We start from the raw sequence: 25,388 nt of genomic DNA, 5'->3' as shown, positions 1-25,388 counted from the left end.
ATTTTTTTATTAATTGATCCCGTCCACCCTGTAACAAACGCACCAATTTTTTCTCTCTCCTATGTTTGCATCGAAAACATAAGTCATACAATGATACACAACGAGTGTGAGGTAGATAATTCTTATCCAGAGGTGTATCTCAGTATTACCTCTCAAATTCAATATCCCATCCCACCAAGATGTTACTGTGATGTCGTTAATCTCTTGCAAAATCTGGTGGTTCATTTGTTGGATTTGATAATAAGCTTCTCATGACTTATCAGCCTCCTCGTAATTTAATCAAATGCTCAGGGAACGGGGGTATGTTGTACCTAGACTTCTCCACATACTGTTTCAAAATTCCCTTTAAATCATCACTCACGTTAAGCTCAATACTGTTAGGGCTAAAAATATTTACATTCTTCCTATTGTGTGTCCCTGCAGGCCTTCAGGAGAAGAACAGAAGGTGGGTTGGGATATTGGGCACCATAAATCCCTTCCATACTTGTACCCCATTTCCTCAGTGGTTACACAGTATTCCCTTCCCCCACATAGGCTTCCTGCATAGGCTTCAGAGCCACCCTTGCAGCCTCCATGGTACAGTTTACCTCAGTAAGGTTGAATCCACATGTTAAATGGGCATGCTTTTGAAACCGATAAGGGCATACCACCTTGCCTCTTCCATTGGTGCACCTTTCTAACCTAGTTCCCACCAATATGACTATCCCCCTTGATGACTCCTATGTTCTCTCTTCTATAGACCGGGAGCGATGCTTTCCTGAGTGGCTTTACCAGAAGGTACATCAGCAAACCCATTACTTTGAGAAATTCCCTTTTACAATCTGTACAGGGTATGCCTGCAACAAACCTCTGAGTTGGCACACAGTGATGTCGTTCTATCCCCTCATCAATGTGTCCAGATGATCACTAGTGACCCAAGAGAGCACTTCCCCTGTCTGAATTTGCCTCACATTTTCCCTGGCCTGCTGTACCGACCAGGAGCTATACATAATACATACCATTCTGGGCAGCCTGATCAGAAACGATCCTATCCGGACGAGTTATTTATGGCTTTAACATGGTCTTCCAATTGCTCTGCTACATCCTTTCAATAGACTGCCATAATTTGAACTTACCTCAGTTGTAAATCCTGGTTGGTATTCTCATTCGTAAGAACGTCCTTTAACCTTCTCTTGAAATCCCTCATTTCTGCTTCCAGAGATGCCAGGTCCAAACTGTACACCAGCGAGGTCCCAATATTTAAAGACGGTATCTGCGTCATTGACCAGCCCTCGTCTCCTCCTTTGGCTTGCCCCTTTTGTTATGGATGGGAGATATACCTGTCTCCAGAGACCAGACCCATCACTGCTGGTCCTTACTCAGTGTACCAATACATTGTCCAATAACTTGGCATACAGGCTCTGCTTCTTTCTCCCACATCACCAGGACAACCCTATCTCTGTTAAATTCAACATCAGTGGTGCCACCTCATAGTGTACATCATGATATAAAATTTTCCCAGTTGGTTTCAAAACTAAACCATTCTTTGGGCCTGGTGTCTGTTAGAGAAACCTCGCAGTACTGTCAGTGTGATTAAAGGCTGGAGCCTCCTAGACAATGTTACCTGGATGCCCCGCACTCTGCTCATCCTGCTACTTGAGCAGAATAATTCCTGATCTTTATCCTCGCACACATGGATGCCAACTCCTTGAGCTGGAAATTGCTTCCAACAAAACATCTTGTTGTCTCCCCTGGTGTCACTCACCATACCAATCCTTTCATAGTCTAGCGGTCTCCATATTCTTGACTCTATTACTCGCAGCATTGGGGACATTTTCCCTCTCTAGAATATTATCTCAGGCCTAAACCCTCTCATACACTGTATGCAAAATGGTTTTCCCCATTCCACATCGATGTCGATTAGATTCACAATCGCATTCTTAGGGCAAGTGTTTCTTATTCCCCTCTTAACCACAATCCCCTCTTCAGTGGTTTCTGACTCCTGTTTGGGCCAGCTCCTTCCCTCCATTGGTTGCTCTGGCCATCCCCTTGCCGCCTTAAGCCACAAAGGACCTGTCTGCCAGTGACTTAGGGAATTAACACACACGACCTTCCCCTGAGGACGAGTGAGTCTCAGATTGGTGGCTTTAGAGTCGCCACAAGTGCAACAGGGGAGCAACTAGAGCTGAGTAATCATTCACCATGGGATGTCACGACTGGGTGTTTGTAATGATCCCTCTGGATCACAACAACCATATACTGTTATGTTCGATATCCTTCGCCTCCTTCTCCAAATGCAATTATCATTAATAAGAGCAAAATATTGCGGATACTGGAAATCTGAAATAAAAACAGAAAGTGCTGGAAGTACTCAGCAGGTCAGGCAGAATCTGTGGGGAGAGAGAAGCAGAGTTAACATTTCAGGTCAATGACACTTCCTGTTTAACATGAAACAAAGCAAAATTTTGCTCTGGCATATTATGGTTACTTATTACTTAATACAGTTTCGGATATATTTGAACTTCCTTGCTGATTTTCTTTGTACTTTCCCATTCCTCCCTCTGTGTTAGGGGTGGGGGGTGGTTGGTGATGGGGGAATCAGAGCAAACTTCCCCAGTCTTTCTCCTTTTTTTGGTTTCCCTTTTCCATAATTTGTGTTACTTAAATTGATACTCCTTTTGGTTTGACACTAGTTCCTCTGCCTGCAGATCACTTAATGTTCTGATCAATTTATGTAGTTCTGTTCAAATAAAACTTCAAATTTATATTAATCCATAAAAACCACCAAAATTATGTGTGTACGTCCTTTTGTTGTTTCTGTTAAATGTTTAAAATACTGACTCATATGAGTGTGATTTTAAATTCTAATTTCTTGTTCCCAGACTCCCAATTGTCACAGTGCTGTGACAAATGTCCTTAAATTCTTGAAGCTGCTGGAAATCCTGTTGCACTTGCAGCTGCCTGTAACCTGTGGCTGAATGTTAATACTGATAACTCAAGAACATAAATATTTTTTATAATTCCCAATATCTATAAAGGTGTGTGGTTAGCTTAAGCTGCTAGCAGAAAGGGTTAACTCTCTGCTGTTTTGAAAGAGGGTGGGACAAAAGCCCTCAGATGGACCAGTGATGTCATCATCATCCCTCTTTTCTTTAAAGAACAGAACAAAGGCATTGCCATGTGTTCTGGCTAGTTTGAACTGGAGCTTTTTTTCCCAAACAAAGAAGATAAGTGAATCTTCCCTATTAGATTGTTCTTTTTTTCCCAACTCTTCTGATTTTTTTTCCTCTACAACTTCAAGCTCTCCTTTTTATTTAAAAAAAATTAAGCAACAAATGCATTCCATGGTTAGGAAAACCAGTTCAACCCGTTTTCTTGTGGACAAAGAAAGGCTTTTAAAACTTTTACCAAATTATTTTTCCCAACTATTTCAGAGCAAGAACTCCAATGGTTCGCAACAAGAAACCTTTAACTTTCGTGAATAAGTCTCTAACCCAAGATCAACCGAACACAGGATTAATCATAATCACTTCACACAACCCAAATTCCAATTTACACTGTCTAATATTAAAACCACCCTGTTCTAACGTGTGAATTTGTATCTGGATTAGAATCCCCACATGTTTAATAAATACCATTCGAGTTTGGATCCTGGCCAGCAATCCCACCTCAAATCTCATAACTTAAAACAACTACTTCAGTTAACACTTCCCTTCCAATCAAGCTCACAATCTTACTGTGAGTTTTCAAACTTAAAAGTGTCGAAACTACTACCTCAAAACCACAATTTCCAGAAGAAAAACACTGAAGCTTGAAGCACACAAACATCATCCACACAAAAATCTATTTATTCCACACAAAAGCAGAGAAAAATAGCATGTGCTTTCACTTTAAAAAGTAACAAATTACATTACTAGTTTTCTTTCTTTTAAACTTTTGAAGTGCCTGTAATTAAAACTCCAAACAAGGTCAATTCCCAAGAAACGCCTTAAAGTACTTAGTCCAAAACAAAAGCAAGCCTGCATGCACACAAAGGCAAAGTGCTTTGCCTTTAAGTCTGCACTCACAGCTTCTTAAAGGGACAGAACACTAGAACTTCTTACATTTCACTGCAATTCTCTTCTTCTACCTGGGACACGTAATAACACTATAAACTCCCAACACTAATTGCTTCCCCTGAATCCACAACTTAACTTTACAGAACATTAAATTGGCACAGGCACACTCAATAATCACATGCACACTTTCATATTTCCATGCACCCTAGAAATATGAACTCCTGGAACGAGTTTTAAACTCAAAGTGCCAAAGAACACATTAAAATTCACACACATACATTATTATCGGAAGCTTCCTTTGCATTCTCTGTTCTTACAGCATTTGACTTGACAACTTGAAACTTAAGTTTTGATTCTCCTTTCCTTCAACTGCTTTTAGCTTTTTTTTTACAGCAATCCCCAACCCCCTTTTCCAGGGCTTCCCTGTCCTGTCCAGCTGCTGGTACGAGCGCCACTGATGGGGGACGGCACTTATCCTATTCGCCCTTATTGTCCGGGTGTTCCGGCTCTCCCTCTTCATCTTCCTCTAGCTGTGTGAACCCCTTCACAACCACCTCACAACTACTAACCTTCTTATCTCTCTCATCAAACTCTTGACTGAGTGTTACTGCCTTGGCCTCATATCTTCTATGCTGACGCTGATGTGCCATCAGCCAAACTACTGTTTCCAAGGCTCGCCTACAAGTGGACCCCCATGCCCACTGTTCAGCCCCGTATACAGATTCACCCCCTCCAGGATGACCTGTACCCACCTCTGTTTTGGAGGAATTTCCCTGCCATGCATTTTGTAACGTTATCACTTGTCACTTGTTCTACCATTTCTTTATCTTCATGTCTCCTACCTGGCTCGCCAATGTAAGCTGTTTACCCCAGGTACCTTCCCTAAAATATTGTGGAATCTTGCCTTACTCTTGATATCAATGGCACCTAACAGACACATAAAGTATTTGTTCTCGCAAACTACATTATTTACCTTCTTTCCAAACTACAGATCTACTTGCTGTACTGGCAGTTGGACAGTGGCGCAGTGGTTAACACCGCAGCCTCACAGCTCCAGGGACCTGGGTTCGATTCTGGGTACTGCCTGCGCAGAGTTTGCAAGTTCTCCCCGTGACCGTGTGGGTTTTCGCCGGGTGCTCTGGTTTCCTCCCACAGCCAAAGACTTGCAGGTGATAGGTAAATTGGCTGTTGCAAATTGCCCCTAGTGTAGGTAGGTGGTAGGGAATATGAAATTACTGTAGGGTTAGTATAAATGGGTGGTTGTTGGTCGGCACAGACTCGGTGGGTCTGTGGCTGCACATTTGCATTCTGAAAGACAGTTGCATAGAGAGACAATGCAAGTGCTCCCTGATTCAATTAGCCAGATGGGTTTTGTCAATAGTGATGATCAAAAGACATGACAGTCATTATCTGTGTAAGAGCCAACACTCCACCATCACCTCCCCCCTCCCCGCCACCGAGTATGTCTAGTAAGCTTTGAAGAATCAACAAGCCTTGCAGGCGATGCTGTTTCATACAAAGAGCTAGTCACATGACTAGCCTGCTGGCCAAACTGGGAATTGATTGAATTGTGCCTCACAGAAAAGTTTTGGGATAGACTGCAATTTTGAAGACCAAAGAGAAACAAGGTCTTTCTCTCTCTATCTCTATCTCTCTCTCTCTCTGTCTCTCTCTCACACAAAGTTCCAGGGCCCATTGAAGTAACTTAAGCCTCAAGACAGAAGACCCCTGCAGCCTTCTGGTACAAGCGAAACAAGTTTGAAAATGTGCACTGGGCCCCAACGAGAACTGCAAGAGTTAAATTCAATCAAACACTTCACAGCAAAACTAAGACCAGGAACTTCAAATCTTCCCCCTTTAATTCTTTCTCCTCCTCTGTATCTATTTGTGTGCGTGTTTATCACGTATGCATACTAGAGTGGTTGTGTCGCATATTTTTAGTAATTTTAACTGATTTAGATTGTTAAGGTTAATAAACTTACACCTTTCTTGTTTAAACCTGAGAAAGCCTGTCTGATTGGTTCCTTTACAATTACAATGAGAGAGCATTGAACAAGAACTCACTGAGGGGAAGCTAAAAACACTATTTTTTTAAAAGTTAAACCCTGTTACAGCCAAACCAGGAAAGGGACCAGAGGAGAACCTGAGACCTCTTCGTCACCTGATCATAACCACTGCGGCACAGTGGCGCAGTGGTTAGCACTGCAGCCACACAGCTCCAGCGACCCGGGTTCAATTCTGGGTACTGCCTGTGTGGAGTTTGCAAGTTCTCCCTGTGTCTGCGTGGGTTTCCTCCGGGTGCTCCGGTTTCCTTCCACAAGCCAAAAGACTTGCAGGTTGGTAGGTAAATTGGCCATTATAAATTGCCCCTAGTATCGGTAGGTGGTAGGGAAATATAGGGACAGGTGGGGATGTGGTAGGAATATGGGATTAGTGTAGGATTAGTATAAATGGGTGGTTGATGGTCGGCACAGACTCGGTGGGCCGAAGGGCCTGTTTCAGTGCTGTATCTCTAAACAAATGTGTTATCTGCTTCTTGATAAGGCAAGAAGGAAACCATTCACACATATTCCAAGAGGCCATTGTCCATGTGAGTGGTTGTAGACAGACTGTAATAGCCCAAAGCTACCACTTCAACATTGAAAAACATAGAAAGTAGGAGCAGGAGTAGGCCATTCGGCCCTTCGGGCCTGCCCTGCCATTCAAAAAAGATCATGGCTGAACATCTAATTCAGTACCCTGTTCCCGCTTGCTCCCCATATCCCTTGATCCCTTTGGCATTAAGAAATATATCTATCTCCTTCTAGAATATATTTAGCGACTTGGCCTCCACTGCCTGCTGCGGTAGAGAATTCCACAGGTTCACCACCCTCTGAGTGAAGACATTTCTCCTCATTTCGGTTCTAAATGGCATACCCCGTATCCTGAGACGGTAACTCCTAGTTCTGGGCTCCCCAGCCATCGGGAACATCCTCTCTGCATCTAGCCTGTCTAGTCCTGTTAGAGTTTTATAGGTTTCTATGAGACCCCTCTCATTCTTATAAACTCTAGTGAATATAGGGCGAGTTGACCCAATAATTCCTCATACGTCAACCCTGTCATCCCAGGAATCAGCCGAGTAAATCTTCTTTGCACTCCCTCCATGGCAAGAACATCCTTCCTCAGATAAGGAGTCCAAAGCTGCACACAATACTCCAGATGCGGTCTCATCAAGGCCCTGTATAACTGCTGTAAGACATCCTTGCTCCTGTATTCAAATCCTCTTGCAATGAAGGCCAACATACCATTCGCCTTCCTAACTGCTTGCTGCACCTGAATGCTTGCTTCAGCGACTGGTGTATAAGGGCACCCAGGTCTCGTTGCAACTCCCCCTTTCCCAATCTATCACCATTCAGATAATAATCTGCCTGTCTGTTTTTACAATGAACGTGGATAACCTCACATTTATCCACGTTATACTGCATCTGCCATGCATTTGCCCACTCACCCAACTTGTCCAAATCGCATTGGAGCCTCTTTGCATCCTCCTCACTGCTCACATTCCCCCCCAGCTTTGTGTCATCTGCAAACTTGGAAATGTTACATTTAGTTCCCTCACCCAAGTCACTAATATATATTGTGAATAGCTGGGGCCCAAGCACTGATCCCTTCAGTACCCCATTAATCACTGCCTGCCACCCAGAAAAAGACCCATTTATTCCTACTGTCTGTTTCCTGTCTGTCAACCAATTCTCAATACATGCCAGTATATTATCCCCAATCCCATGTGCTTTATTTTTGCACACTAACCTCCTTTGTGGGACCTTATCAAATGCCTTCTGAAAATCCAAATACACCACATCCACTGGTTCTTCCTTATCTATTCTACTCGTTATGTCCTCAAAAAACTCCAATAGATTTGTTAAGCATGATTTCCCTTTTGTAAACCCATGCTGACTTTGTCCCATTCCGTTTATGCTTTCCAGGGGCTCTGCCATCACATTCTTTGTAATAGACTCTAGTATTTTTCCCACTACTGATGTAAGGCTAACTGGTCTGAAATTCCCTGTCTTTTTTCTCCCACCTTTTTTAAATAGTGGGGTTACATTTGCCACCCTCCAATCTGTAGGAACTGTTCCAGAGTCTGTAGAATTTTGGAAGATGACCATCAATGCATCCATTATTTCTAGGGCCACTTCCTTTAGTACTCTGGGATGTAGATTATCAGGCCCTGGGGATTTGTCAGCCTTTAACCCCATTAATTTACCTAGCACTTTTTTTTTTTACTAATACTGATTTCCTTCAGTTCCTCCCTCTCATTAGACCCTTGGTTCTCTAACATTTCTGGGAGGTTATTTGTGTCCTCCATATTGAAGACAGAACCAAACTGTGTGTTTAATTGTTCTGCCATTTCTTTGTTCCCCATTATAATTAACATAGAGACATAGAAAATAGGAGCAGGAGTAGGCCATTCGGCCCTTCGAGCCTGCTCCGCCATTCATTATGATCATGGCTGATCATCCAACTCAGTAACCTGTTCCCGCTTTCGCCCGTTTCTGACTGTAAGGGACTTACATTTGTCTTCACTAATCTTTTTCTCTTCACATATTTATAGAAGCTTTTACAGTCAGTTTTGATGTTCCCAGCAAGTTTACTCTCATACTCTATTTCCCCCCGCTTAATCAACATCTTTGTCCTCCTTTGCTGAACTCTAAACTGCTCCCAATCTTCAGACTTGCTGCTTTTTCTGGCAATTTTATATGCCTCCTATTTGGATCTAGTACTATCCCTAATTTCTTTTGTAAGCCACGGTTGAGCCACCTTTCCGGTTTTTTTTGTGCCAGACAGGAATGAATAATTGTTGTAATTCATGTACACGTTCTTTAAATATTATCCATTGCCTATCCACTATCAACCCTTTTAGTAAAGTTCCCCAATCTACCATTGCCAACTCGTGCCTCATACCTTCGTAATTTCCTTTATTTAGATTCAGGACCCTAGTTTCGGATTCAACTACTTCACTCTCCATCTTAATGAAGAATTCTATCATGCTATGGTTGCTCCTCCCCAAGGGACCCCACACAACAAGATTGTTAATTAATCCTTTCTCATTGCACAATACCCAGTCTAGGATAGACTGTTCTCTTGTTGGTTCCTCAACATCTTGGTCTAAAAAAATTGTCACGTACACAGTCCAGGAAATCCTCCTCCACAGTATTATTGTTAATTTGGTTTGACAAATTTATATGTAGATTAAAGTCACCCATGATTACAGTTGTATCCTTATTGCATGCATCTCTAATTTCCTGTTTAATGCCATCCCTTACATCTCCACTGCTATTTGGGGCCCTATAGACACCCCTCACCCATGTTTTTTGCCCCTTGGTGTTTCTTAGCTCCACCCATACAGATTCCACATCATGATTTTCCGAGCCAAAATCCTTCCTCATTATTGCATTGATTTCCTCCTTTACCAACAATGCTACCCCACCTCCTTTCCCTTGTTGCCTGTCCTTCCTAATTATTGAATACCCCTGGATGTTCAGTTCTGATCCTTGGTCACCCTGCAGCCATGTCTCCATAATCACAACTGTATCATAACCGTTTATATCTGTTTGTGCTTTTAATTCATCTACCTTATTGTGAATGCTCTGCGCATTAAGACACAATGCCTTTAGACTTGTCTTTTCAACATCGTTAGTCATCTTCGCTTTATTTTGCACTATGGCCCCATTTGTTTCTCGTCCTTGTTTTCTCTGCCTTCCACTTTTCTTTTTAGAGATACAGCACTGAAACAGGCCCTTTGACCCACCGAGTCTGTGCTGACCATTAACCACCCATTTATACTAATCCGACACTAATCCCATATTCCCACTACATCTTCACCTGTCCCTATATTTCCCTACCACCTACCTATACTAGGGGCAATTTATAATGGCCAATTTACCTATCAACCTGCAAGTTTTTTGGCTGTGGGAGGAAACCGGAGCACCCGGAGGAAACCCACGCAGACACAGGGAGAACTTTCAAACTCCACACAGGCAGTACCCAGAATTGAACCCGGGTCGCTGGAGCTGTGTGGCTGCGGTGCTAATCACTGCGCCACTGTGCCGCCTGTTTCTTTACTTGTCCCATTACTGCCCAAATGCAACCCATCCTGCTTGTACTGGTCCCACCTTCCCCAATGTCCCAGGAATCTGAATCCCTCCCCCTCCACCATTTCTCCAGTCATGTATTCATCTGATATATCCTGCTATTTCTGCTCTCACTAGCACATGGCACTGGTAGTAATCCTGAGATTACTACCTTTGAGGTCCTACTTTTTAATTTTCATCCTAAATCCCTATATTCAGCTTGTAGGACCTCATCCCTTTTTTTTTACCTATGTTGTTGGTACCGATATGTACCACGACAACTGGCTACTCGTCCTCCCCTCTCAGAATGCCCTGCAGCCGCTCATAGACATCCTTGACCCTCGCAACAGGGAGCCAACATACCATCCTGGAGTCTCTTTTGCAGCCGCCTGTCTGTTCCCTTTACGATTGAATCCCCTATCACTATAGCCCTGCCACTCTTCTTCCTTCCCTCCTGTGCAGCAAAGCCACCCATGATGCCATGAATTTGGCTCTTGCTGCTTTCCCCTGAGCCATCTTCCTCAACAATATCCAAAGCGGTATATCTGTTAGAGAGGGGGATGTCCACAGGGGACTCCTGCACTACCTGCCTCCCTCTACTTTGTCTGGTGGTCACCACGTGCTATCCACGATGATCTCAGCACCACGGATGCTCCACAATGAATCCACCTGCAGCTCCAGCTCCGTAATGCAGGTAGCCAGTAGCTGCAGATGGATACACTTCCTGCACAAATGGTCGTCAGGGGCACTGGAAATGTCCCTGATTTCCCACATAACTCAGGGGGAGCATATCACGGGTGCGAGTTCTCCTGCCATGACTTAACTTTAGACTACTTAGTTACTCCCTTTAATTAAAAAATACTAATTATGCTAGGGGCCTTGTTCTACTTCACACACTACCCACTACAATCTAAAGTCCTTACCTTTACTTTTGAAGCTACTGATAAATCCTACTAAAAATCAATACAGTTCACTAGTTAAAATAAACCTTACTCAAAAAAAGTTATTCACTTGTTCCTTATTATTAAGCTATTTACACACTCACCCTAACAATCGTGTACTAACCCAGCTATTTAGAGTTATTCCCTAACAGCAGTTACTCACCAACCAATCACCTTGCAGCTTTCCTGCAATGTCACTGCTCACTTTGTATTCAAACTCCGGCACACCTGGACTCCTCTCCGCTGCTCTCCTGGAAGGTAAGTGATCGAGGCTGCGATCCTTGGGCTCTATTTATCCGCTCCTTACTCAGTGTTCTTCCCGCAGGTTTGCTCCTCTCCGCTGCTCTCCCGGAAGGTAACTTTGATGGCATGTCCTGACTTGCCTCTATGTGTGTATGTGTCCATGTCCAGTTGCACTGATTTTATTTTCAAAAAGTCTAATATGAGCCCCAGTAATGATGTCTTCAGTCAGAATTCTTCTCCCTTCGTCCTGATGTCCTTCACTTCCGTGTTCTTACCACCCTTTGCCAACCTCTGCCCACGAGATTACCAAGTCCCAGTTTGCATCTGCAACAAACACTTTTTGCACTTTGACAGAACAGTTAAAACACAAACTGAAACCCAGCAAAAACTGTTACAAGCAGATAGCTGAATATAAACATGGCATAAAAATACATTCCCCTTACAGCATATCAGCTCATGTACAGCATAGGTTAGTTTCAGAATAAAACTCCCTTTACATGAAACATCTCCATTTAAGATGCAGCTAGGCTTGCAAACCCTCCAAGCTTGTCCTGGAATCTCTAGGAATTCAAGATTAATCAGTAATCATGGGTGAATTCAATCTGCACATAGACTGGCTAAACCTAATGATCACCAATGCTGTAGACGACAAGTTTCTGGCGTGTGTTAGGGATGTTTTCTAGAGCAGTATATTGAGGAACCGACTAGAGAACAGGCTATTTTAGATCTAGTATTATTTAATGAGAAAGAGCTAATTAATAATCTTGTAAAAGAACCATTAGGGAGGAGTGACCATTTTATGATAGAATTTTACATTATGTTTGAAAGTGAGGTAGTTCAAACTCAAGCCAGGGTGTTAAATTTGAACAAAGGAAATTATGAAGGTATGAGGGGCAAATTGACTGAGGTGGATTGGGAAAATACATTAAAAGGTATGACAGTGCATAGACAATGGATAGTCTCCAAAGAATTATTACATAGCTTGCAGCAACTATACATTCCTTCAAGACACAAAAACCCCAAAAGTAAAGACAGTCAACCGTGGCGAACAAAGGAAGTTAAGGATTGTATAAGATTAAAAGAACAAGCCTATAAAGTTGCCAGAAATAGTAAACCTGAGTATTGGGAGAATTTTCAAATACAGCAAAGGAGGATGAAAAAACTGATAGAGAGAATAGAATACGAATGTAAACTAGTAAAAAACATAAAAACGGACTGTAAAAGCTTCTATAGGTATGTAAAAAGGAAACGTTTGGCTAAGACAGATGTGGGTCCACTACAGGCAGAGTCAGGAGAATTTATAATGGGGAATAGAGAAATGGCAGAGAAGCTAAATGATTACTTCACTGTAGTGAAGAGGATACAAGAAATCTCCCAGAATTAGAGATCCAGGGGACTAGGGAGAATGAGGAATTGAAGGATATTAGTATTAGTCAGAAGGATGATTGGAGAAATTAATGGGGCGGAAGGTTGATATGTCCTCAGGACCTGATATTCTGCATCCCAGAGTGTTGAAAGAAGTAGCTATGGAGATAGTGGATGCATTGGTGATCATCTTCCACAGACCTGTTAGCCTTACATCAGTAGTAGGGAAAATGTTAGAATCTGTTCGAAATGATGTGATAAATGGACACTTGGATAATAATGATCTGAGTGGGCATAGTCAACATGGATTTATGAATAGAAAATATTGTTTGACGAACCTGTTGGAGTTTTTTGAGGATGTTACTAACAGAATTGATAAGGGGAGTTGGTGGACATAATATACTTGGATTTTCAAAAACCCCCCACAGGAGGTCAGTTAGCAAAATTAAAGCACATGGGATAGGAGGTAATATACTGGCATGGATTAAGGATTGGTTAATAGGCAGAAAACAGAGAGCAGGAATAAATGTAAGAAGGGGAAAAAACCTCCATGGCTAAGCAAGGAAGTTAAGGATAACATAAAGACAAAAACTAAGGCATACCATATAGCAAAGGCCAGTGGCAGGCTGGAAGATAGGGAAACTTTTAAAGATCAACAAAGGGTTACTAAAAAAGTAATAATAGGAACAAAGGTAAATTATGAAAGAAAACTAGCGCAAAATATATAAAACGGATAGCAAAAGCTTCTATAAGTATATAAAAGGGAACAAAGTAGCTAAAGTGAATGTTGGTCCCTTCGAGGATGTGACTGGGGAGTTAATAGTGGGGAACACAGAAATGACAGACACTAAATCAGTATTTTGCCTCAGTTTTCACGGTGGAGGACACTAGTACCATCCCAATAGTAGCAAGTAATGTAGAGGTTATAGAAAGGGAGGAGCTTAGAACAATCATCATCACTAGGGAATAGGTACTGAGCAAACTATTGGGATTGAAGGCAGACAAGTCCCCAGGGCCTGATGGCCTACATCCTAGGGTCTTCAAGGAAGTGGCAGCGGAGATAGTGGATTCATTGGTTATAATATTCCAAAATTCCCTGGATGCGGGAAAGGTTCTAGTGAATTGGAAAAATGCTAATTTAACGTCCTTATTCAAAAAGAGAGGGAGGCAGAAAGTAGGAAACTATAGACCAGTTAGTTTAACATCTGTTGTTGGGAAATTGTTAGAATCCATCATTACAGAAGTAATAACAGGACATTTAGAAAGTCAAAATGCATCCATCAGAGTCGGCATGGTTTTATGAAGGGTAAATCATGTTTGACTAATTTGCCAGAGTTCTTCGAAGATATAACATGTAAAGTGGATAATGGGGATCCTGTAGAGGTAGTATATCTGGACTTCCAGAAGGCATTTGATAAGGTGACATACAAAAGGTTAATACACAAGGTAAGATCACATGGGGTTAAGTGCAATTTATTGGCTTGGATAGAGGATTGGCTAACCAACAGAAAACAGAGAGTCGGGATAAATGGGTCCTTTTCTGGTTGGCAAGATGTAACTAGTAGGGTGCCACAGGGTTCGGTCCTCAGGCCCCTACTATTTACAATATATATTAATGACTTGTTTGCAGGGATAGAAGGTACTATAGCTAAATTTGCAGATGACACTAAAATAGGTGGGATAGTAAGTTGCAATAAAGAAATAAGAAATTTACAAATGGATATGGATAAGTTAGGTGAATGGACCAAAATTTGGCAGATGGAGTTTAATGTATATAAGTGTGAGGCTATCCATTTTGGTCGGAAGAATAGAAAGGCAAATGATTATCTAAATGGAGAGAAACTTTAGAGTGCTTCGGTGCAGAGGGATTTGGGTGTCCTTGTGCATGAATCGCAGAAAACTAGTATGCAGGTGCAGCAGGTAATAAGGAAGGCAAATGGAATTTTGGTATTTATTGCTAAAGGAATAGAGTATCAAAGTGGCGAATTGTTGCTGCAACTGTACAAGGCATCAGTGAGACCACACCTGAAGTATTGCGTACAGTTTTGGTCCCCTTACTTGAGGAGGGATGTAGTTGCATTGGAGGCAGTTCAGAGGAAGTTCACTAGATTGATTCCAGAGATGAGGGGTTAGTCTTATGAAGAGAGATTGAGCAATTTAGGGCTGTACTCTCCAGACTTTAGAAAAATGAGAGGAGATCTAATTGAGGTATATAAGATGATTATGAGGATTGACAAAGTAGAAATCGAGAGGATGTTTCCTCAGGTGGGGCAATCTAGAACGAGAGGTCATAGTTTTAGGATAAGGGGTAGCAGATTTAAAACAGAGATGAGGAGAAATTACTTCTCTCAAAGGGTCGTGAGTCTGTAAAATTCATTACCCCAGAGTGCAGTGGATGCTGGGATATTGAGAACATTTAAGGAGGAGATAGACAGATTTTTAATTAGTAATGATTTGAAGGGTTATGGAGAACGGGCAGGAAAGTGGAGTTGAGGCCAAGATGAGATCAGCCATGATTATATTGAATGGCGGAGCAGGCTCGAGGGGCTGTATTGACTACTCCTGCTCCTAGTTCTTACGTTCTTATGTTCTTATGTAACTGGGTTATTCTCGCATTGGAAGGCTGTGACTAGTGGGGTACTGCAAGGATCAGCACTTGGGCCCAAGCTGTTCACAATATATATCAATGATTTGGATGTGGGGACCAAATGTAATATTTCCAAGTTCGAGGATTACACAAAAGTAGGTGGGAATGTGTGTTGTGAGGAAGATGCAAAGTGGCTTCAAGGGGATTTGGAAAGACTTAGTGAGTGAGCAAGAAAGTGGCAAATGGAATATAATGCAGAAAAAGTTGAGGTTCTCCATTTTGGTAGGAGGAATAGATGTGTAGAGTATTTCTTAAATAGTAAGAGATTAGAAAGTGTAGATGTACAAAGGGACCTGGGTGTCCTCGTCAATAAATCACTGAAAGCTAACATGCAGGTGCAGCAAGCAATGAGGAAGGTTAATGATATGTTAGCCTTTATCGCTTTAAAGAGGATTTGAGTACAGGGGTAGTGAAGCCTTGCTTCAATTGTGTAGAACCTTGATTAGACAGCACCTGGAGTACTGTGTACAGTTTTGGTCGCCTTACCTTAGGAAGGATCTTATTGCCATCGAGGGAGTGCAACAAAGGTTCACCAGACTTGTTCCCGGGATGGTGGGACTGTCCTATGAAGAGACATTGGGGAAACTGGGCCTGTATTCTCTAGAGGTTTGAAACATGAGAGGTGATCTCTTGAAACCTACAAAATACTTAAAGGGATAGACAGGGTAGTTGCAGGTAAGATGTTTGCCCTGGTTGGGGAGTCTAGAACCAGGGGACACAATTTCAAAATAAGGGGGAAACCACTTCAGACAGAGATGAGGAGAAATTTCTTTACTCAGAGGATTGTGAATCTTTGGAATTCTCTACTCCAGAGGGCTGTGGAAGCTCAGTCATCGAGTATGTTTAAAGTGGATATCTAAATACCAATGACATAAAGGGATTTGGGGATAGTGTGGGAAAAAGACATTGAAGTGAATGATCAGCCATGATCGTATTGATTGGCGGAGCAGAATCGAAGGGCTGAATGGCCTACTCCTGTGTTCCTACTGATTAGGGAAGACATTGTAGTGTTGGAAAGAGGGGATGTCCTTGACGGGGCAAAGACAGAATCCATTTGGCTGGAGTTAAGAAGCAAAAAGGGTATGATCACACTACTGGGGGTATTCTATTGGTCTCCAAATAATGCAAGAGAGATAGAGGAGCAAATCTGCAGGGAAACCACAGAGATGTGCAAGAAATATAGGTGGGGAGATTGGAGAACTTTAATTACCCAAATCTGGATTGGGATATTTTTAGAGTAAAGGGTAAGGAGAGGGAGGAATTTCTGCAATGTGTTCAGGAGAACTTCCTTTATCGGTATGTTCTTGGCCCAACTAGAAAGAAGGCATTTCTGGACCTGTTGCTGGGAAATGAGGTGGGCCAAATGGACCAAGTCTCTGTGGGGGAGCACTTGGGTAAGAATGATCATTGTATTATAAGGTTTAGACTCGTAATGCAGAAAAGCAAGGAACAATGTAAGGTAGAATGTCTAGATTGGAAGAGGGCTCATTTCAACAGGATGAGAAGGGATCTAGCCAGGGCAAAATGGAACCAAAGACTGACAGGAAAAACTGTGACAAAACAATAGGTTATCTTAAAGGAAAAGATGCTCCAGGTACAAGATAGATACATTCCAACAAGGGCGATAGGTAGAACCAAACCCAGGGCTCCTTTGTTGCTGAGGGAGATAGAGATTATTATGAAATGAAAACAAAAATGGTGTTTGATGCACGTCAGGTGATTTCTTCAAGTGAGAACAAGGCAAAATACAATAATTTGAGAGGAGAGGTGAAGAATAAAATAAGACTGGCAAAGGGAGAATATGAGAATAGAATGGCAGTCAACATAAAAAGGGACCCAAAAATCTTCTACTGACATGTAAATAGTAAACGGGTAATAATTGGTGGCATGGGCAATATTAGGGACAAAGAGGGTAATATATAGATATAAATATAGAAGAGAAACTAAGTCAGTCTGGAAGGCAGAGCAAATATAGACCTGTTAAGGCACAAGCGAGTAACGCAAGGCTGGATTGTATCTATTTTAATGCAAGGAGTCTTACTAGTAAGGCTGATGAATTGAGGGTGTTGATTAAAACATGGGAATATGATATTATTGCTATCACAGAGACATGGTTGAGGGAGGCGCAGGACTGGCAGCTCAATATCCCAGGGTACAGAATCTTCAGGCATGATAGGGGAGGGTGTAAAAGAGGAGGTGGCATTGCTCTGTTGATCAGGGTGTCAATTACTGCAGTAAGGAGGGATGATATCTTAGAAGGTTCCTCAAATGAGGCTATATGGGTAGAACTTAAAAACAAAAAGGGGGAAATCACTTGGCTGGGAGTGTACTACAACCCTCCAAACAGTCAGGGGGAGATAGAGGAGCAGATAAGTAGGCAAATCTTAGAGAGGTGTAAAAATAATAGGGTAATAATAGTAGGGGATTTCAACTGCCCCAATATTAGAGGGGATAGTATTAGTGCAAAAGGCTTAAAGGGGGCAGAATTCTTAAAGTGCATTCAAGAGAGCTTTTTGAGCCAGCACGCAGAAAGTCCTACAAGAGGAGGGGCGGTTCTGGACCTAATCCTAGGGAATGAAGCCAGACAAGCGGTAGAAGTGGAAGTGGGGGAGCATTTCGGGGATAGTGACCATAACTCTGTAGGATTTAAGGTAGTTATGGAAAGGACAAAGAGGCACCGGAAGTAAAAGTACTGCATTAGGGGAAGGCAGATTTCAATATGATAAAACAGGATCTGGCCAAAGTGGACTGGGAGCAGCTTCTTGTAGGAAAGTCTATATCAGACCAGTGGGAGTCATTCAGAAAGGAAATAGTGAGAGTTCAGGTCCAATAAGTTCCCGTAAAGGTGAAGAGTAGGACCAACACGTCTAGGGAACCCTGGATTCAAGGTATATAGAGGATTGGATAAGGAAAAAAAGGAGGCAGATTCAGAGCACTGAAAACAGCGGAGGCCCGAGAGGAGTATAGAAAGTGTAGGGGGTACTTTAAAAAGTAATTAGGAGAGCAAAGAGGGGGCATGAAAAAACATTGGCAGACAAGATAAAGGAAAATCCCAAGGCATTTTATAAGTATATTAAGGGCAAGAGGATAACCAGGGAAATAGTAGGGCCCATTAGGGACCAAAGTGGCAATCTGCGTGTGGAGCCGGAGGACATAGGTGAGGTTTTAAATGATTACTTTTTATCTGTGTTCACTGTGGAGAAGGACGATGTAGGTGTAGAGATCAGGGAGGGGGACTGTGATATACTTGAACAAATTGGCATTGAAAGGGAGAAAATATTAGCTGTTTTAGCGGGCTTAAAAGTGGATAAATCGGCAGGCCCAGATGAGATGTATACCAAGCTGCTATGTGAGGTAAGGGAGGAGATAGCAGGGGTTCTGACACAAATTTTCAAATCCTTTCTGGCCACAGGACTGGAGGACAGTGAATGTGGTACCATTATTCAAGACGGGTAGCAGGGATACGTCAGTGGCAGGGAAATTATTGGAAAAAATTCTGAGAGACAGGATTAATCTCCACTGGGAGAGGCAGGGATTAATCAGGGATAGTCAGCATGGCTTTGTCAGGGGGAGATTGTGTCTAACAAACTTGATTGAATTTTTCCCGGAGGTGACTAGATGTGTAGATGAGGTTAAAACAGTTGATGCAGTCCACATGGACTTGAGTAAGGTTTTTGATAAGGGGAGATTGGTTAAGAAGGTAAGAGCCCATGGGATCCAGGGCAATTTGGCAAATTGGATCCAGAATTGGCTTAGTGAAAGGAGGCAGAGGGTGATGGTCGAAGGTTGTTTTTGGAAGCCTGTGACCAGTGGTGTACCGCAGGGATCCGTCCTGGGACCCTTACTGTTTGTGGTGTACATTAATGATTTAGACGTAAATATAGGAGGGATGATCAGTAAGTCCGCAGGTAACATGAAAATTGGTGGTGTTGTAAATAGTGAGGAGCAAAACTTTAGATCACCGGACAATATAGTTGGGCTGGTAAGATGGGCACAGCAGTGGCAGATGGAATTTAATCCTGAGAAGTGTGAGGTGATGCCTTTTGGGAGGACTAACAAGACAAGGGAATATACAATGGATGGTAGGACCCTAGGAAGTACAGAGGGTCAGAGGGGCCTTGGTGTACTTGTCCATAGATCACTGAAGGCAGCAGCACAGGTAGATAAGGTGGTTAGGAAGGCATATGGGATACTTGTCTTTATTAACCGAGGCATAGAATATGAGCAGGGAGGTTATGATGCAGCTGTATAAAATGCTAGTTAGGCCACAGCTGGAGTATAGTGTACAGTTCTGGTCGCCGCACTATAGGATGGATGTGATTGCACTGGAGAGGGTGCAGAGGAGATTCACCAGGATGTTGCCTGGGCTGGAGCATTTCAGCTACGAAGAGAGATTGGATAGTCTAGGGTTGTTTTCCTTGGAGCAGAGAAGGCTGAGGGGGGACCTGATTGAGGCATACAAAATTATGAGGGGCATTCCTAGGTTAGATAGGAAGAAACTTTTTCCCTTAGCGGAGGGGTCAATAACCAGGGGGTATAGATTTAAGGTAAGGAGCAGGAGGGTTAGAGGGAATTTGAGGAAAGGTTTTTTCACCCAGAGGGTGGTTGGAATCTGGAGCGCACTGCCTGAAGGGGTGGTAGAGGCAGGAACCCTCACAACATTTAAGAAGTATTTAGATGAGCACTTGAAATGCCATAGCATACAAGGCTCTGGGCCAAGTGCAGGAAAATGGGATTGGATTGGATGGTGCTTGATGGTCGGCGCAGATGCGATGAGCCAAAGGGCCTGTTTCTGTGCTGTATAACTCTATGACTCTATATGCTTAGAGATGCATGGAAGGGCTAGAATACTTAGTGACTACTTTGTATTGGTGTTTACTATGGAAGAAGAATCTGGCAAAATATCAGTAAAAGCGCAGAGAGTTGAGGCAATGGATAGGGTAAAAATTGAGAGGAGGAGGTACTGTAAAGGCTGGCTATACTTAGGGCAGATAAGTCACCTGGTCTGGATGGATTGCATCCCAGGTTTCTAACGGCAGTGGGGTGGAGGTAGCGGAAGGACTTGCCATAATCTTCCAATCTTCCCTAGATACTGGGGAGCTACCGCCCGCCTCAAACCGGGCAGCCCCCGGTCAATAAGGTTCTGTCCCGCCACAGTCTGCCTGCTTCAATGGGTGCTTGGAGCTCAGGGTCATTGCCCGAAAGGTGGACTGATACACCGCACCAAACAACATGAAAAAAGGAAAGAAGGTACCAGCCCTTCGCTTTGCAAGCTGGAACGTCAGAACTATGTGTCCTGGCCTGTCGGAAGACCTTACACAAATCAACGATTCTCGGAAGACCGCCATCATTAACAACGAGCTCAGTAGATTCAATGTGGACATTGCAGCACTTCAGGAGACTCGCCTCCCCGCGAGTGGCTCTCTAGCAGAGCAAGACTACACCTTCTTCTGGCAGCGCAGGGATCCTGAAGAACCAAGACAGCATGGAGTGGGCTTCGCCATCAGAAACTCCTTGCTCAGCATGATAGAGCCTCCCTCAAATGGCTCGGAACGCATACTGTCCATCCGACTGCTCACCACCTCTGGTCCAGTACACCTACTCAGCATCTATGCTCCAACACTCTGCTCCCCACCTGAAGCTAAAGACCAGTTCTATGAACAACTCCATAACATCATTAGCAGCATCCCCAACACCAAACACCTATTCCTGCTGGGGGACTTTAATGCCAGGGTTGGGGCTGACCATGACTCATGGCCCTCCTGCCTTGGGCGCTATGGCGTTGGAAGGATGAATGAGAACGGGCAGAGACTGCTTGAGTTGTGTACCTATCATAACCTCTGCATCACCAACTCGTTCTTTCACACTAAACCCTGTCACCAGGTTTCATGGAGGCACCCAAGATCGCGTCGTTGGCACCAGCTAGACCTCATTGTCACAAGGCGAGCCGCCTTAAACAGTGTTCAAATCACACGCAGCTTCCACAGTGCGGACTGCGACACCGACCACTCCCTGGTGTGCAGCAAGGTTAGACTCAGACCAAAGAAGTTGCATCATTCCAAGCAGAAGGGCCACCCGCGCATCAACACGAGCAGAATTTCTCACCCACAGCTGTTACAAAAATTTCTAAATTCACTTGTAACAGCCCTTCAAAACACTCCCACAGGGGATGCTGAGACCAAGTGGGCCCACATCAGAGACGCCATCTATGAGTCAGCTTTGACCACCTACGACAAAAGTGCGAAGAGAAATGCAGACTGGTTTCAATCTCATAATGAAGAGCTGGAACCTGTCATAGCCGCTAAGCGCATTGCACTGTTGAACTACAAGAAAGCCCCCAGCGATTTAACATCCGCAGCACTTAAAGTAGCCAGAAGTACTGCACAAAGAACAGCTAGGCGTTGCGCAAACGACTACTGTCAACACCTATGCAGTCATATTCAGCTGGGCTCAGACACCGGAAACATCAGAGGAATGTATGATGGCATGAAGAGAGCTCTTGGGCCAACCATCAAGAAGATCGCCCCCCTCAAATCTAAATCGGGGGACATAATCACTGACCAATGCAAACAGATGGACCGCTGGGTTGAGCACTACCTAGAACTGTACTCCAGGGAGAATGCTGTCACTGAGACTGCCCTCAATGCAGCCCAGCCTCTACCAGTCATGGATGAGCTGGACATACAGCCAACCAAATCGGAACTCAGTGATGCCATTGATTCTCTAGCCAGCGGAAAAGCCCCTGGGAAGGACAGCATTACCCCTGAAATAATCAGGAGTGCCAAGCCTGCTATACTCTCAGCACTACATGAACTGCTATGCCTGTGCTGGGACGAGGGAGCAGTACCCCAGGACATGCGCGATGCCAATATCATCACCCTCTATAAAAACAAAGGTGACAGTGGTGACTGCAACAACTACCGTGGAATCTCCCTGCTCAGCATAGTGGGGAAAGTCTTTGCTCGAGTCGCTCTGAACAGGCTCCAGAAGCTGGCCGAGCGCGTCTACCCTGAGGCACAGTGTGGCTTTCGTGCAGAGAGATCGACCATTGACATGCTGTTCTCCCTTCGTCAGATACAGGAGAAATGCCGTGAACAACAGATGCCCATCTACATTGCTTTCATTGATCTCACCAAAGCCTTTGACCTCGTCAGCAGACGTGGTCTCTTCAGACTACTAGAAAAGATCGGATGTCCACCAAAGCTACTAAGTATCATCACCTCATTCCATGACAATTTGAAAGGCACAATTCAACATGGTGGCTCCTCATCAGAGCCCTTTGCTATCCTGAGTGGTGTGAAACAGGGCTGTGTTCTCGCACCCACACTTTTTGGGATTTTCTTCTCCCTGCTGCTTTCACATGCGTTCAAATCCTCTGAAGAAGGAATTTTCCTCCACACAAGATCAGGGGGCAGGTTGTTCAACCTTGCCTGTCTAAGAGCGAAGTCCAAAGTACGGAAAGTCCTCATCAGAGAACTCCTCTTTGCTGACGATGCTGCTTTAACATCTCACACTGAAGAGTGCCTGCAGAGTCTCATCGACAGGTTTGCGGCTGCCTGCAATGAATTTGGCCTAACCATCAGCTTCAAGAAAACGAACATCATGGGGCAGGACGTCAGAAATGCTCCATCCATCAATATTGGCGACCACACTCTGGAAGTGGTTCAAGAGTTCACCTACCTAGGCTCAACTATCACCAGTAACCTGTCTCTAGATGCAGAAATCAACAAGCGCATGGGTAAGGCTTCCACTGCTATGTCCAGACTGGCCAAGAGAGTGTGGGAAAATGGCGCACTGACACGGAACACAAAAGTCCGAGTGTATCAGGCCTGTGTCCTCAGTACCTTGCTCTACGGCAGCGAGGCCTGGACAACGTATGCCAGCCAAGAGCGACGTCTCAATTCATTCCATCTTCGCTGCCTTCGGAGAATACTTGGCATCAGGTGGCAGGACTATATCTCCAACACAGAAGTCCTTGAAGCGGCCAACACCCCCAGCTTATACACACTACTGAGTCAGCGGCGCTTGAGATGGCTTGGCCATGTGAGCCGCATGGAAGATGGCAGGATCCCCAAAGACACATTGTACAGCGAGCTCGCCACTGGTATCAGACCCACTGGCCGTCCATGTCTCCGCTATAAAGACGTCTGCAAACGCGACATGAAATCGTGTGACATTGATCACAAGTCGTGGGAGTCAGTTGCCAGCATTCGCCAGAGCTGGCGGGCAGCCATAAAGACAGGGCTAAATTGTGGCGAGTCGAAGAGACTTAGTAGTTGGCAGGAAAAAAGACAGAGGCGCAAGGGGAGAGCCAACTGTGCAACACCCCCGACAAACAAATTTCTCTGCAGCACCTGTGGAAGAGCCTGTCACTCCAGAATTGGTCTTTCTAGCCACTCCAGGCGCTGCTTCACAAACCACTGACCACCTCCAGGCGCGTATCCATTGTCTCTCGAGATAAGGAGGCCCAAAAGAAAAAAAGAAAGAAACCAGAGGATTGGAGAGTGACAACTGTGATACCCTTATTCAAGAAAGGGTGAAAGGACAGTCCTAGAAACTACAGGCTTGTTAGTTGAACATCAGTGGTGGGTAAGGTTCTAGAAACAATAATCAGGAAAAAAATCAACAGGCACTTGGAGAGGTTTGAGTTAATTAAGGGTAGCCAGCATGGATTTGTAAAAGACAGATCATGCTGACTAATCTAATTGAATTTTTTGATGAAGTAACAGAGAAGATTGATGAAGTGATTGCTGTGGATGTTATCCAAATGGATTTTTAAAAAGTGTTTGATAAAGAATCACATAAAAGGCTGGTTAACAAAATTGAGGCTCGGGGAATAGAAGGGTCAGTGTCCAATTGGATAATAAAGTGGCTTCAGGACAGAAAACAGTGAGTCGTGCTAAAAGGTTGTTTTACAGACTGGAGGATGGTAGCCAGTGGTGTTTCCCAAGGGTCAGTGCTTGGACCACTGCATTTGTTGCTATATATAAATTACTTTGATCTTGGAATACAGAGTAGAATTTCAAAATTGGCCAATAATACCCAAATTTGGAGGAGTGGCAAACAGTGAGGATCATACAAATCTACAACAGGAAGTAGGGTCACAGAATGGACAGACAAGGGGCAGATGGAATTTAATACAGACAAGTGTGAGGTGATGCATTTTGGTGGTACAGACTTAATGGCGCAGTTATAAACAGTGTGTAGGAACAAAGGGAGCTGGGGGTGCATGTGCATAGATCTTTGAAGGTGGCAGGACATATTGAGAGAGTGGTTAACAAAGCCATTTTCCCACACCCTCTTGGCTAGTCTGGACATAGCAGCAGACGTCTTTCCCATGCGCGTGTTGATTTCTGCATCGAGAGACAGGTTGCTGGTAATGGTTGAGCCCAGGTAGGTGAACTCTTGAACCACTTCCAGAGTGTGGTCACTGATATTGATGGATGGAGCATTTTTGAAGTCCTGTCCCATGATGTTCGTTTTCTTGAAACTGATGGTTAGGCCAAATTTGTTGCAGACGTTGCAGACACTCTTCCGTGTGGGATGTTAATGCAGCATCGTCAGTTCCCTGATGAGGACTTTCCGTACTTTGGTCTTCACTCTAAGATGGGCAAGGTTGAATAACCTGCCATCTGATCTTGTGTGGAGAAAAACTCCTTCTTCTGAAGACTTAAACGCATGAGAGAGCAGCAGTGAGAAGAAGATCCCAAACAGCGAGAACACAGCCCTGTTTCACACCACAGAGGATGGGAGTCTGATGAGGCACCATTATGCTGAATTGTGCCTTTCATATTGTCATGGAACGAGGTGATGATGCTTAGTAGCTTTGGTGGACATCCGATCTTTGCTAGTAGTCTGAAGAGACCACATCTACTGACGAGGTCAAAGGCTTTGGTGAAATCTATGAAGTCAACATAGAAGGGCATCCGTTGTTCATGGCATTTCTCCTGCAGCTCGCGAAGGGAGAACAGCATATCAATAGTGGATCTCTCTGCTCAAAAGCCACACTGTGCCTCAGGGTAGACACGCTCAGCCAGCTTCT

At 43.8% G+C, this 25,388-nt stretch overlaps 1 protein-coding gene across 2 annotated transcripts in view; it reads left to right on the top strand.

Moving 5' to 3' along the window:
- The window catches only part of tkfc (triokinase/FMN cyclase), a 180,745-nt gene that overhangs the window by 141,945 nt on the left and 13,412 nt on the right, over window positions 1-25,388 (top strand). The window contains exon 18 of one of the 2 annotated variants that reach the window (XM_068046054.1): window positions 5,721-5,979. The exons of the other annotated variant lie outside the window; for it this stretch is intronic. The gene's annotated coding sequence lies outside the window, so the exon portion shown is untranslated. Of the gene's footprint in view, window positions 1-5,720; window positions 5,980-25,388 lie in introns of those variants that run through there. 2 annotated transcript variants of the gene reach the window in all.

This window comes from Heterodontus francisci, chromosome 14, assembly GCF_036365525.1.
Source record: "Heterodontus francisci isolate sHetFra1 chromosome 14, sHetFra1.hap1, whole genome shotgun sequence".
NCBI classification, from domain to species: domain Eukaryota; kingdom Metazoa; phylum Chordata; class Chondrichthyes; order Heterodontiformes; family Heterodontidae; genus Heterodontus; species Heterodontus francisci.
The sequence above is the reverse complement of the archived record's forward strand: the minus strand, read 5'-3'. Positions and strand labels throughout refer to the sequence as shown.